The 15,537-nt window shown below is 47.4% G+C and overlaps 1 long non-coding RNA gene across 1 annotated transcript in view; it reads right to left on the reverse strand.

The window, feature by feature from the left end:
• Window positions 1-15,537, reverse strand: part of LOC148139810 (uncharacterized) — a 259,572-nt gene that overhangs the window by 16,532 nt on the left and 227,503 nt on the right. Inside the window, exon 4 of the long non-coding RNA XR_015753511.1 lies at window positions 13,674-13,793. This is a non-coding gene — a long non-coding RNA (uncharacterized LOC148139810). The remainder of the gene's footprint in view (window positions 1-13,673; window positions 13,794-15,537) is intronic.

Consider the following 15,537-nt stretch of genomic DNA (forward strand, 5'->3'; position numbering starts at 1 on the left):
TGGGTGTGGCGGTTACTGTACAGTGGGAGGTATGTCTGGGTGTGGCGGTTACTGTACAGTGGGAGGTATGTCTGGGTGTGGCGGTTACTGTACAGTGGGAGGTATGTCTGGGTGTGGCGGTTACTGTACAGTGGGAGGTATGTCTGGGTGTGGCGGTTACTGTACAGTGGGAGGTATGTCTGGGTGTGGCGGTTACTGTACAGTGGGAGGTATGTCAGGGTGTGGCGGTTACTGTACAGTGGGAGGTATGTCAGGGTGTGGCGGTTACTGTACAGTGGGAGGTATGTCAGGGTGTGGCGGTTACTGTACAGTGGGAGGTATGTCTGGGTGTGGCGGTTACTGTACAGTGGGAGGTATGTCAGGGTGTGGCGGTTACTGTACAGTGGGAGGTATGTCAGGGTGTGGCGGTTACTGTACAGTGGGAGGTATGTCAGGGTGTGGCGGTTACTGTACAGTGGGAGGTATGTCAGGGTGTGGCGGTTACTGTACAGTGGGAGGTATGTCTGGGTGTGACGGTTACTGTACAGTGGGAGGTATGTCTGGGTGTGACGGTTACTGTACAGTGGGAGGTATGTCAGGGTGTGGCGGTTACTGTACAGTGGGAGGTATGTCTGGGTGTGACGGTTACTGTACAGTGGGAGGTATGTCAGGGTGTGGCGGTTACTGTACAGTGGGAGGTATGTCTGGGTGTGACGGTTACTGTACAGTGGGAGGTATGTCAGGGTGTGGCGGTTACTGTACAGTGGGAGGTATGTCTGGGTGTGGCGGTTACTGTACAGTGGGAGGTATGTCAGGGTGTGGCGGTTACTGTACAGTGGGAGGTATGTCTGGGTGTGGCGGTTACTGTACAGTGGGAGGTATGTCAGGGTGTGGCGGTTACTGTACAGTGGGAGGTATGTCTGGGTGTGGCGGTTACTGTACAGTGGGAGGTATGTCTGGGTGTGGCGGTTACTGTACAGTGGGAGGTATGTCAGGGTGTGGCGGTTACTGTACAGTGGGAGGTATGTCAGGGTGTGGCGGTTACTGTACAGTGGGAGGTATGTCTGGGTGTGACGGTTACTGTACAGTGGGAGGTATGTCTGGGTGTGACGGTTACTGTACAGTGGGAGGTATGTCTGGGTGTGGCGGTTACTGTACAGTGGGAGGTATGTCTGGGTGTGGCGGTTACTGTACAGTGGGAGGTATGTCTGGGTGTGACGGTTACTTTACAGTGGGAGGTATGTCAGGGTGTGGCGGTTACTGTACAGTGGGAGGTATGTCTGGGTGTGACGGTTACTGTACAGTGGGATGTATGTCTGGGTGTTGCGGTTACTGTACAGTGGGAGGTATGTCTGGGTGTGGCGGTTACTGTACAGTGGGAGGTATGTCTGGGTGTGACGGTTACTGTACAGTGGGAGGTATGTCTGGGTGTGACGGTTACTGTACAGTGGGAGGTATGTCTGGGTGTGACGGTTACTGTACAGTGGGAGGTATGTCTGGGTGTGGCGGTTACTGTACAGTGGGAGGTATGTCTGGGTGTGGCGGTTACTGTACAGTGGGAGGTATGTCTGGGTGTGGCGGTTACTGTACAGTGGGAGGTATGTCTGGGTGTGACGGTTACTGTACAGTGGGAGGTATGTCTGGGTGTGACGGTTACTGTACAGTGGGAGGTATGTCTGGATGTGACGGTTACTGTACAGTGGGAGGTATGTCTGGGTGTGGCGGTTACTGTACAGTGGGAGGTATGTCTGGGTGTGGCGGTTACTGTACAGTGGGAGGTATGTCTGGGTGTGGCGGTTACTGTACAGTGGGAGGTATGTCTGGGTGTGACGGTTACTGTACAGTGGGAGGTATGTCAGGGTGTGGCGGTTACTGTACAGTGGGAGGTATGTCTGGGTGTGACGGTTACTGTACAGTGGGAGGTATGTCTGGGTGTGGCGGTTACTGTACAGTGGGAGGTATGTCTGGGTGTGACGGTTACTGTACAGTGGGAGGTATGTCTGGGTGTGGCGGTTACTGTACAGTGGGAGGTATGTCTGGGTGTGGCGGTTACTGTACAGTGGGAGGTGTGTCTGGGTGTGGCGGTTACTGTACAGTGGGAGGTATGTCTGGGTGTGACGGTTACTGTACAGTGGGAGGTATGTCAGGGTGTGGCGGTTACTGTACAGTGGGAGGTATGTCAGGGTGTGGCGGTTACTGTACAGTGGGAGGTATGTCTGGGTGTGACGGTTACTGTACAGTGGGAGGTATGTCAGGGTGTGGCGGTTACTGTACAGTGGGAGGTATGTCTGGGTGTGGCGGTTACTGTACAGTGGGAGGTATGTCTGGGTGTGGCGGTTACTGTACAGTGGGAGGTATATTGGGGTGCCTGCTGGACAAACTTTCCTCATTCCTGAATAAGGGCTTATGCCTGAAACGTCGATTCTCCTGTTCCCTGCATGCTGCCTGACCTGCTGTGCTTTTCCAGCAACACATTTTCAGCTGTTAACAGTTAGAACAATGCTGCAAACATTTACACAGAGATTTCCAACTAAATTCACACACAAATTCATTGGGCTGGGATGATGCTGGCCATCAATGGAGCTGCACAATTCTGTTTGGATACTGACATTGTTGGGGCTAACATACACTGGATATGGTTTATGATGGATTCAATGTAAGTTGCCATGTACTGCAGGAGCTCATCACCTTTATAACACCTTCATTCAGGATCAGGTCCAAGGTGCAGAATTACAGATTTAGGTGCCATACCAGAAGAGATATACTTGCAAGACATGGCTGTTTACAGGTCATTGTTATAAATGTTGAACTGCGTCTGGATCAGCGCCATGTGCTAGTCCATTGACCAGATTTCCCCACTCACATCTCTCCGTTGTTCAGGTATGTCTCTAACTAGTCTACTGTGAGGGATTATGTCAGTAACTGCCCAGCTCCAATTTGGAAACTCACTGGACAGATTCTGGAGATGGCCAGTGTTTTGGAGGTCATGGTGAGGGCCAGTAACACTGTGTCTGAATTCAGGCTTTTCCTCAAAGTCATTTTCAACAGCTTTGCTGCCTGCAAGATGGTGTGTTCATTCATCTGAACATCAATCAGCTGTTTACTACAGTCACTGAATTGTGTAATAGCTGTGTGCTCTGGTAATTCAATTATTGTTCACTTCAACGGTTTTCAACTAAAAAAATGATGTTTGGTTTATTTTAAAATATGTAAGAATCAAAGTGATATTAACTCTTCATTATACAAAATGTAAAAGTGACCTGTTGTATATATCCCACAGACTAATCAAGCAACAGTCAGATATTATCTGTAAAGCAGGAGTCTGTGAACAGGACTAATACCAGGCAACATCACCACCCTCTCTGTTAGGGTATGTCACACTGACAGGACAAGCCAGGCAGAGGGGGACAGCTCAGTAGTATATAGTCAATATCGTGCTCAGCATTGATGCTGCATCCTGTGGCTGCTGAACTGCTCTGCGGCAGGTTATGGGGGAATCAATAAAAGGGAAACATATAATTGACCACATCATCACCGATCTGCCTGCTGCAGATACACCTCTCCATTTCATATATCAGTAAGAATGGTCACTGCACAGTCCTTATGGGGAACAGGGGCTACCTTTACATTTTACAGACTCCACTCACCATGATATTTAGCCCCCTGGGCTTTAAACAGATTGAGAAACTAATGATAATGCATCCATGAGGTGCAGTGGGCCACAGTCAGAAGCAGAATCATACTCTGTACAACTCATACAGTCTGCAACCTCACAGCCCGACATAACACCCACTGTACAGTAACCGTCACACCCCGACATACCTCCCACTGTACAGTAACCATCACGGCCCGACATACCTCCCACTGTACAATAACCGTCACACCCCGACATACGTCCCAATATACAGTAACCATCACGGCCCAACATACCTCCCACTTTACAGTAACCGTCAATAGCAAAGTGTGGCTCAGTGGTTAGCACAGCTGTCTCACAACGCCGGCCTCATGTGACAGTCTGTGTGGAGTTTGCACATTCCCCCCGTGTCTGTGTGCGTTTCCTCTGGGTGCTTCGATTTCCTCCCACAGTGCAACAGTGGATTGGCCATACTAAATTGCCCATAGTGTTAGGTCTGGGTAGGTTACTCTTCGGAAGTTTGGTGTGAACTGGTTGGGCCAAACGGCATGTTTCCACACTGTAGGGAATCTAATCTAACCTCCAAGGTTCAAGTGATAGTTATGATGGAATAATCAATTGTCTGAATGAGTGCAGCTCCAACAGTACTCTAGAATGGACTTACGAGCGACAGGCAACACAGTTGTGTGGGGAAGATCATGTTCACAAACTTGATTGATTATTTTGAGAAAGTGACAAAATTGATTGATGAGGGCACGGGGCTGAATGCTGGCCGTCTGGACCTTAGCAAGGCCTTTGATATGGTTCCTTATGGCACGCTCATATGGAAGGTGAAGTGAAATCGGATCCGCCGTCAGTTAGTAAGATGGATAGGGAACTGCTTGGTCATAGAAGACAGAGTAATGGTGGAACCGTGCTTTTGTGACTGGAGATCTGTAAATACATTGGTGGAGTTGCAGATTGTGAGGATGATTGCCAGAAAATACAGCAGGACAGAGAAAACACAGATGTAACTTTATCTGGACAATTGTGACGTGATGCATTTTAGAAGGTCTAATGCAGGAGAGAAGTATACAGTAGATGGAAAAACTACTGATTGCATCAACATCCAAAGGGATCTAGGTGTACAGCTCCACAGTTCCCTGAAAGTGACAAGACGGATGGATAGGGTGATCAAGAAGGCTGAAGGCAAACTTGCAGACAGGCATCCGAGCATGCAGTATGAAAATTAGCAGGTTATATTGCAACTGGAGAGAAACTTAGTTCGAGCACATTTGTAATATTGTATACAGTACTGATTGCCACATGATGTGGAAGTGTTGGAGAGGGTATGGAAAATTGTCTGGTTGGAGGGTATTAGCCAGAAGGAGAAATTGAACACACATGGTTTGTTTGCACCTGGGCATCATTGACTATGGGGCTACCTGATAAGATATTTACAAAATTATCAAAGGCATAGATAGAAGGACAGTTAGAGGCTTTTTCCCAGAGTAGAAATATCAATTACTAGGGACCATAGGTTTTAGGTAAAAGGGAGAAAGTATGATAGGTAAGTTTTTTTTTGCTTTTCCAGACAGAATGTGAAAGTGCCTGGAATACACTGATAGAGGGGAAAAGCTAATATAGCAAGGTTAAAGAGGGATCTTGGCACAGAGACGAGACAGCAGCGAACAGAATGACATAGAATGTGTAGAAGCATAAACTTTCGTTTTAACTTTCAAAGGGCATCATGTGTCAGTGCGGACTTGCTGGGCTGAAGGGCCTGTTCCTGTGCCGGACTGTTCTTTAAGACAAGATTTGAGTGCAGCAGTGGCGAGATGCTGAATGAATGATTCCTGATGATCAACAACCACATTCATGGAGGTCGCTCCTCATCAATTTTCAGCTTCATACCCTCCCTCCCACAGTAGGGAAACTCAATATGGAGAATTTGACATGAAAGTCAGAGCTGGTAACTGGTGACTCCATCCCGCCCCTCGATCCTGCGGCCTTCTATCTTGGACAGCAACGTCTTGGGGAACACTGCACTGACAGAAGCTGCATGTAATCCACACCCACCAACGCTGGTATCTGTCACATGCCAGCCTCAACATGCCATCCCAGCACATCTCCAACCCACTACAATACACTTCTGTACTTCAATGCTGCAGCTCAGGGTACACTGACAACTCTCGTTGCAATGCTGCTGCAAGGACACTGTGCTCAGTGACACACACCCAGCTCATGGACTGTCCCTCTGGGCTGCTCAATCCGTGTTTGTACACATTCACTTTGAAATGCCTTGAGTGTTCACAGAATTATTGCTTTACCTTACCCTGCCCTCAGCAGTGTTTATCCTCAGCCAGAGATTAGATTAGATATAGATTAATTACATTGTGGAAACAGGCCTTTCAGCCCAACAAGTCCACATCGCCCCGCCAAAGCGCAACCCACTCGTACCCCTACGTTTACCCCTTACCGAACACTACGGGCAATTTATCATGGCCAATTCACCTGACCTGCACATCTTTGGATTGTGGGAGGAAACCGGAGGAAACCCACGCAGCCGGAGGAAACCCACGCAGACACGGGGAGAATGTGCAAACTCCACACAGTCAGTCGCCTGAGGCGGGAATTGAACCCGTGTCTCTGGCACTGTGCCACCGTGCCGCCCAAAATAGCTATCAGTCTCAGCCGCCTGCTACATTGTCTTGGTGTTTAGCACAGACACAAACCCAGAAAGCTGAATATCATTGTCCACAGTCAGTCACGGTGCCCAGTAGTGAGATGAGGGGACTCTCAGATCCCAGTCTGGGAGCTTGGACACAGTCAGGAAGTCTCTTGTGGTTGTTAGGGTTAGGATCCTTCTCCTGTGAGGGATCTCCTGTGTTAGGGAGATCCACGCCTCTCTTGGCACTTGCTCTCCTATTGGGGGATTGGTCCTTATCGGATGTGAAAATTAGCAAGAGGTATTAAGGGAGATGGAAACGTTTGGTGCAGCTGTCGGAGCTGGTAAATCCGGGGGAAAGGTGGCAATGTGTCCTCAGTGAGTGAGTGGGCAGCACAGACAACAGGCAGAGTTGGGTAGAGGGGCAGTAATGAGGTTGGAGAGACTGAGAGAAGGTGCTGGATTCAGTGAGGGTGGGTAAGTTCACATGCAGATCCAGGGGTGAGGGTGAGGGTGGGAGAACATGAGCCTTGGTGGGAGGTAGGTGCAGTAACAGAGAGAGTGAGAGCAAGGTCACAAAGTGCAGATGGTGGCACTTACTCTGGTGGAATGGCAAAGGTCACTACTGGGCATTCACCCAGAAGGCTGGCACCTCACTGACTCAGGGGTCACCCTTGGACCAAACTGGCAGGATCTGGTTTCATGGCCTCCCCTGCCAGTCCTGGAGGAAGATAATGTCCTTCTCGTGCACCATGCCATCCACCAGAACCTCAGGGGCTTGGTCTCAAAGTGAAGCCCCAGATTTATCCCCTCTGCCATGTCCAGGGTGTTTCGGAGTGACAATCCTAGAGTGTAATGACTTTTTAAAGATGGCCCCTGTAACAGGGAGGCCAGTTCATTCTGGGATGCCCAGACAGCGGGCAGTTGTTATGACGATGGGGAAAATCCTCGCGTTAGTATCAGATGAGAGAAAGTCCACATGGACAGGGAAGGTAGTTAATGAAGCAGATTGGGGATGGTGTCATGAGAAAAAACACTTTTCCTTGTGGAGAGAAACCCTCCATGAAACTCGTCTAAAATGAGAGTTGACCAAATCAAAAGATGGTTGAGGCCTCTGTCTGTCTGAATCAAAATGGGAATGCAGTGTGAAATTCAGGAGATTCAAATCCTTTAAAAGGGGTAATACAATGCTCCAAACTTTTAAAAGGAGCTGGGGAAAATCCCTGGCCTTATAGTTACCTACATTATCCAATCCTCACTGGATGCAGGGATGGTGCCGGAGGCCTGGAGAACGGCTGACACGGCAGCTTTGTTTAATGTGGAGAAAGGGACTGACTGAATCGGTCATGGCTGGAATTCTGAGACAGTGGATAAACGGTCACTGAGGAAGTCCTAGGGAATCCAGGACAGTCAGTCTGGATTTGTTCAAGGAATTACGTGTGTAATTAATCTGACTGTGTCGGTTTGAGGCAGTAACTTGTAACTGCATGTGACTTAATTGGATTTAACGAGAGATCCCATGGCAGGCTGTTTAAAAACAGAATCTATGGGGTCCAGGAGAATGGAGCAAACAACCCAGAGAAGTGCAAGGCAAGACATTTGGGGACATCAGCAATAGTGGGGAATGGACAATAAATGAGAGTACAGTCAGTGTGGGCAGATAAATGAAGGTAGCTGGAAACATCAAGAATCTCGTTAATGTAGCAAATGGAATCATTTCCTCTATCAGCCAAAGTGCAGAATTTAGAGCAGAAAGTTAATGCTGGAACTGTATACATAATGAGTGCAGTCGCAGCTTGAGGAATGTGTGCAGTTCTGGTCACCCCAAGACATGGAAGGATGGAATTGGACTGGAGAGTGTGTAGAGGAGATTCGTTACCCTGTGACAGCGGAAGTGCAGTTATGAGAAAAGGCTGGAACGGAGGATGCTGAGAGGAGATTTGATCGGACTGTAAATATTGTCAGGGACCTGAGTAGAGACGGAGTTTGCAAGAAGTGAAAAAGCTGGACCTCAAGTGCAGTGGTCTCCAGATTATTCCCAGTGCCACGTGCCAGTGAGGATAGAAATATTAAGAGAGACCAGATGGATGTGTGGTTGAGGAACAGTAGTTTCCTCCACTATTCTGTTTGGTTACCATAGCCCTGACAAATCAGTTTAAATTCCTCTCAACAGCATTAGCCAAACACTGCATAAGGAAATCAGTCCCAGCTCTGTCATATGTTACCCAATCCAACTTGTACAGTTGCTGCCTTCCCCAGAACCAGTCCCAATGTACCAGGAATCTGAAGCGCTTCCTGCTACACTATCGTTCCAGTCACACTCTCACCTATTTAATATTCCTAGTGCTGCACTGCCTTGCACACAGCACTGTGAGTATTCCATGGATTGAGACATTTGAAGCCCTGTTTGCTAACCTTCCATCTACCTCGCTAAATTCTGATTCCCAGACCACGTCACATTTCACACCCAAGTCACTGAGACCAACACAGACCATGACCTCTGGCTGCTAACCATCTCCCAGACCAATATTCTGCAGACACAGTGACATTCTCGAGCCCACAATCCTGGAATTACATTCACAGTCAAAGAAATGCTAGTGATTTCCTCAATTTCCTGACTCCCCTGTGACTATTGCTCCTCCTTCCTTCTCCCCCCCCTCCTGTACAGTCAGACTACTTGTGGAGCCACAGACATGGCTCTGACTGCCCTTCCCTGAGCAGCCAATACCTTCATCAGCTCCAAACTGGGAAACCGAATTGAGAGGGAGACATCAGGCTATTCTTGGATTCCCTGACTGTATCTTCGATTGTGCAGTACCCCATTCCCTTCATTCTTCCAGGCCGTCATGTCTGCAGGGTGATCGGCTCTGTGTGTGTGTCGTCCCCCAACTCTCAGCATCACAGATATCTCATAGAATCTCTAGTCACTGTCTGAGCTCCATGACCAGTGTTCATCTAGGACACGAGCAGGGGGCTATGGCTTCCCAATGTAACAGAACACATTTTCCATCTGACAAACATGTCTTAAAATACAACATGTCTGGAGTAACTTAATTAATTACCTCGAATGAAGTTAACATCAGGGAAATAACAAAGTGGTTAAGTCCCTTATTCAACTGTGGTTTAGTGAGGATAATTTATTATAGTGGCTCAGAATTTCACTTCTCCCTCTTATTTCTCAGTTCAACCCTTATTTCAGAAGTTGAAACACTAAATTTGCTATCTAATAGCAATTTAGAGACAGTCACTAATAACGGAGTATTATCAGCCAATGAACTTACAGCCTTTTCTGTGATGGCTCTTGCACTTTTTTCAAACTCGGTGCAGGCAGGTCCCAGCAGCAGAAAGTTATCTCTGTGACTCCCAGATACGTGTAATCCTCCAGCTCCCACTCCACTCTGCTCCCTCACAGGGTCACCATCTCTGTGAATCCCAGGTGTGTCCAGGCCTCGATCCCCAGTGCTGATTTATCTCGTCCCACTTTGGTGCTTCTGTAACCTCATGTTCCTGCTTCAAGTTGCTCCATCACATGGTCACTCCATCTGTGACTCGGTGCTGATTCAGAGCCTCCTGCTCTGCTGTTTCTCCAATGCCAAGTCCTGCTAGGCCTTGGTCCTTGCTGCTGATTTATATTCTCCCGCTTTGTGCTGCTCACTGTCAGGTTCTCTCCCTTTGTGACTCCCAGGTAATAGTAGGCCTCAAGCCTCAGCTGAGATGTGTAACATCCCATTCCACACTGCTCCCTCATAGGATCACCGCTGTGCGTGGAAGACAGTGGAAAAGAGGAGGATGAGTGTGTGCCGAGGGTGTTACAGTGATTGAGCGATCTGTCGGGGATGGAACAGGTTATCTGCGGAGGTAGGCAGACCTGAAGTGTCTAAAGCAGGATATTGGAAGATACAGGGAGAGTTGCAGACACTGAGGGTGGCAAAGAAAATAGATACATGATGGCTTGTTGGTGACGGAGCCTTGTAAAGTCTAAAGGGCTTTTTGTGAGCTGCTTCCTGAGATATGAAGACTTCAACAAATGCAAATTGACAGCCAGTAAGTGTTGTAAGGTACTGGAAACTGTTGGATGTTACAGAGTTAGAAGACTCGCAGTAACTGGGGGGGTACAGATGTTTGAAGCACTCGTGGTGTTCAAGGACCCTCAGGGCATAAGGGGGTACAGAGAATGGGAGCCTTGCAATTAATGGGATTGCAGGGGCTAGAAGATCTAAGATGGATAAGGAGGATGAAAAGTACCAATGCAGCACAACCAGCCGCTGTAATTCACAGAGATTTAAGGAAGGGAACCTGTGCTGTCATTGAATACAGTTATATGGCGAGTTACAGGTACTGAGGGGTTACAAATTTAGAACAGAAGAGGTTATAGGTGATCAAAAGTATAAACAAGAATAAAGAAATTTGAGAGATCACTAGCACAAATGGGAATGGAGATGGTGAGACATTCTGATGAACAATAAGTGTTGTTGGCAGAGAAGGATGTTTGTATGCATTTACAGACATGAGTGTTGTAGCGCCTGCTGGAGGGGACACAGATAACAACAATTCCAATGGCTGGTGCAGTGGTTCAGGAAGGCAGCTCACCACCACCTTCTCAGGGACAATTCCAAATCAATAATACATACAGCAATGCTCATGACCACGAGTGAATAAATAAATAAAAAATCTACAAGCAGCACTGAGGTCACTCAGGAAGGCCCTTTCAGCACCACATCACAAACCCAGAGCAACTATACCCTGGAAGGACAGGAATTCCAGCTGTACGGGAACACCAGGATTTCCAAGGTGCCCTCAAAACCACGCTCCATCCTGCCAGCACTGTGTCTGTCCCTACACGCAAAGGACCGCAATGGGTCAGGAAGGCAGCTCAGCACCACCTTCTCCAGGTAATTACAGATGGGAAGGTAATGATGGCCAAACAAGTGATGGCCACATCCCATCAATGTATTTGTACAAGGGAAACTCATGGACTGTTCATGTCTCCTTTGCTTCATCCACACAACCCACATTCCCATCTCGTTGTGTCAGCAACAAACATGGAATCAGTAGATTTTGTCCATCCATCAAATGTATCAAATCCCTTTGTGAATAGTAAGGGGTCAAGCACTAATCCATTTATTCCCACTTAGTTTTATGTTAAAGAATTCCCAATCCATGCCAGTACATTCCCTCCAATCCCACATTTGGCAATATTGCTTATCCACCTCTTCAGTGGGACCTTGTTGAAAGGTTTCTGAAAATCCCGACAAACCATTCCTCCCTTTTATCTACTCTGCTTGTTCACAGCCAGACAGGAAAACAAATCCAGCAGGGTTTGTGAAATGAAATTTCAGTTTCAGAACAACATGTTTGATATGAATAGAGGAATAGCTGATAAGCAGAAGAGAGTAGGTATAAAAGGGTCATTTTCACGATGGGAACTGGTGACGAGGGGAACTCCGCAGGGGTCAGTGTTGGGGCCACCCTGTACATGTTATGCATTAACAGTCTGGAAAAAGGATGTGAGGGGGTACAAGAACTAGTTTTACAAGAATGAAATGCTTGCCATATGAGGAGCAGGTGAAGTCTCTGGGTCTGTACTTGATGAATTTTCAGAGGCGGCGGTGGCAGGATCTCATTCAAACTTACAGAATTTTGAGGGGCCTGGATGGATTGGACGTGGGGGAGGGGAAGATGTTTCCTCTAGTCGGAGAGATTAGGAGCCAAGGGCACAGCTTCAGAATGAAGGAACGACCATTTAGAATGGAGATCTGGAAGAATTTATTCAGCCAGAGGGTATTGAATCTGTGGAACGGTACCTGCTGTAGGGAGGGTTATAGAAGAGGGTGACATTTACTCAGATAGGGCTACAAGCGCTGCAGCAGATTATGGAGATGATTAGATGGATGGAGATACTAGAGGAGCTTACATTGACAGGGTGGGTGATAGTGACGGGAGAATGTTACACAGATAGTGACTCTTGTAGGAACTGGATTGGGAGAGTCACAGGCATTGGACTGGGTTCTACAGGTTGGGAGTATTGCAGTGACCTGAGAGGATTGCACAGATATGGAGGATTGTGGGGTCTCCACATGTTGAGAGGGTTTCCGGACGAGGTTACACCAATAAGCAGGAATGTTGGAGCTGTCGTAGTTTACAGAGGTTTGGAGCTGTTAATTGTTAGAGGCATATTTTTAGGGTCAGTAATATGGAACGCAGAGGGAGAGTTTAGATGCTATTACATTCCCTACAGTATGGAAACGGCACTTTGGCCCAACAAGTCCACACCAACTCTCCAAAGAGTAATCCACCCAGACCCATTTTCCTCTGACTAATGCACCTAACGCTATGGGCAGTTTTGAATGGCCAATTCACCCGACCTGCACATCTTTGGACTGTGGGAGGAAAACGGGGCACCTGGGGGAAACCCATGCAGACACAGAGAGAATGTGCTAACTCCATGCAGACAGTCCCCCAAGACTGGAGTCGAACCTGGGTCTCTGGTGCTGTGAGGCAGCAGTGCTCACCGCTGAACTGCCATGTCACCTAACCTGCAGAGCTACACAAAGAGAGAGTGTTTGAGATGCAGGGAGGAGCGCACAGAGATGGGGAGTGTTGTTTCCGCTGCAAAAGGGTCTGGAGGTATTTACACAGATAAGAAGGTCGGTAGGCATGGGAGATGGTTACAGAGGTCGTGTAGTGCTGTAGGCCAGGAGCCAGGAATGGGATCGGGCCTGCAGAAGGTTACAGTGATATCATGTTCTCTTGGGGCTGGAGGAAGGTACATAGGGGGGTATTTTGGTCCGGGCTGGAGGATTTTACAGAGACAGGATGGACTGCAGATATTGTGGAAAACTACAGAAATAGAGATTATTGTACTGACTGCAGGATGAGATTATTGAGATGGGCATGTTGTCAAGACTGGAGCAATTTACAAATAGGGAGAGTCGTCAGCATTGGAGTAGGTTTCAAATATACAGCAGGATTATGGGAGGGGTGGAGGTTACAGAAATAGAAACTTTTCTGGCAATTACAACCATTCAAGACACTGATGCAGATGAGATGGACCAAAAGGTGTGTTTCCTTGCTGTATGACTCTATCACATGACAAGTGACCGTGTGAGAGGGAGAGTAGGGAACAGAAAGATCCCAGGTTTCAAAACCAACTTCTTAAGGGAGGCCTCATTTCCCAGATGTTGTCCTGATGCTCACTACGATAGCACAGACCTGGATGGATAACTGTGAACTTCCTATATTGTCACAGGAAGGCTCAGAACTGCAGTGATGCAAGTTAGCAAGAGAGTGGAGATTGAGCCTGGGACCTTCATGATCTGTTTCACCCTTCAGCACTGTCTCTGTGTCAGGTCTTCCAGACTAAACTTCGATCCCTTAAATTCGCTCTGCTCTGTTCGCTGTGAGTGATCTTACCTCGCTGCAGGATTTATTGAAGACTCCAGATGTCCCTGCCCTCCGGCTGACCAACTGTGTTCAATGAGATGGATGAATGAAACACCCAGCAGTTGGGAAGTTTATTGAGTCAGGACTGTCCTGAATATATGCAAGAGACAGAAAAATAGACAGAATGGGAAATTAGACTGATCCAGTGAGGGTTACGCATAGAGAATGGCACTGAGTCCCACAGAGATCTGGAAAATCCCAGTCTCCATGCCTGGCCTGCATTGCTTCGTCTCCCTGGAGTGCAGAATTCTGTTGGCTCGGATCTGGAGTAACTACAAAAGCTGTAGTCACCAGCAGCAATTAGAACCTCACAGTGACAGCTATCACATGGAGAGATACTGAATGATAGCACCAGATTGCTGGAAGGTGTCAGGATCAAACCACGGTCAAGAAGAAGAGGTTTGATTCACGGTGCACTGAGATCAGTGCTCAGGGATGAGGGAGCTATCAGTGGGCCAGGCGATGGCCTAACATTACTCTCACTAGCCTGTTCATCCAGAATTTAATGCCAGTGGCAGGGAAAAGCATCTGAATGCTCAATATCTGTTCAGGAAGGAAATTAGTGGTAGGCAGCTGGTCTGACCTACATATGACTCCAGACCCAGAACAATGGAGTTGACTTTAAACTGCCCTCTGTATTAGTCTAGCAAGGCACTCAGCTCAAGGGCAGCTCGGGCGTGGGCATGAAATGCTGGCCAGCCAGAGACAGCAAAATCCTACGAGTGAATTAAAAACAACATCGTTGGGACCAATGTCCTTGCCAATCATGTCGGTAGATTTATGGACAGGGCTTTAAGCTAACATGGAGGATGCTGGGACAGGGTTCAGGTGAAAGGAGCTTTCCAAATCCAAAGAGAAAAGGTGACACATCAGAACAGCATGGGAATGTGACTGAAGACAAGCAAAAAGGAACAGGATGGGACAGAGTTTAACTAAAACTGTACGTCAGTGAATTGGTTTGTGACTGGACATTGTGGGAAAGAATAAATTATATATATTTTTTGGAATTGCCAAAAGTATCTGCAATAAGGTAATAGACTTGTGGCACAGAGATAAATGGGATTTAGTCAGCAGAGAGATGTGGTTACGGGGTGAACAAAAGGTGGAACGTAAATATACAGTGGTTCACAACCTTGTGGGATCTCAGGCAGAATGGGAGTACAGGATGTGTAACCCTGACAGTAATCAGTAACAAGGACATTACAGAGAAAGCATTTGGCCTCAGATGATGTGGCTGAATCAGTCTGAATGTGAATTCTGGGTCCCATGTGTCACAAACACAAGCTGAAGAATTTTTGTTTTCGGCTGCCTCGCAGCATTTCATTGTTCCTCCCTGCATTAAACAGGAATTCATTGGAATTTGTAACAAAGGCATTATGATAGTTTTAGGAGACTTCAATCTTTGCATGATCTGGGACAGTCACACTGACAAGAGTGATATTATCAGAGCTCCTCTTTGAATGTTTTTTTGTCAGTGTTTCTTTGAATAACATATTGTGCAGATGGCTAGGGATATCATGATCTCAGATTGACCGTTGAGTGATGAAGCTGAGTGAAGGTGTGATGTCACACAGAGATCCTCCAGGAGATTGTAATATAGTGGAATTCAAAGAGATTATTAAGTTTTCAAGTGACCATAAAGCACACCCGAGCATCAGAAACAAAGCCAATTACATGAGTTTGTGAGGAGAACTGACCAAGGTAAACAGAGGAAACAAACTGAAATGTCAGGCTGTAAATGAACAGTGGAAAGAAAAATAGAGTCATAGAGTGATAGAGATGTACAGCAGAGAAACAGACCCCTCGTTCCAATTCGTCCACGCCAACCAGGTAT

This window comes from Chiloscyllium plagiosum, unplaced genomic scaffold, assembly GCF_037043375.1.
Source record: "Chiloscyllium plagiosum isolate Xiang-an unplaced genomic scaffold, Cpla_swu_hap1 HiC_scaffold_37, whole genome shotgun sequence".
Classification (NCBI taxonomy): Eukaryota; Metazoa; Chordata; class Chondrichthyes; order Orectolobiformes; family Hemiscylliidae; genus Chiloscyllium; species Chiloscyllium plagiosum.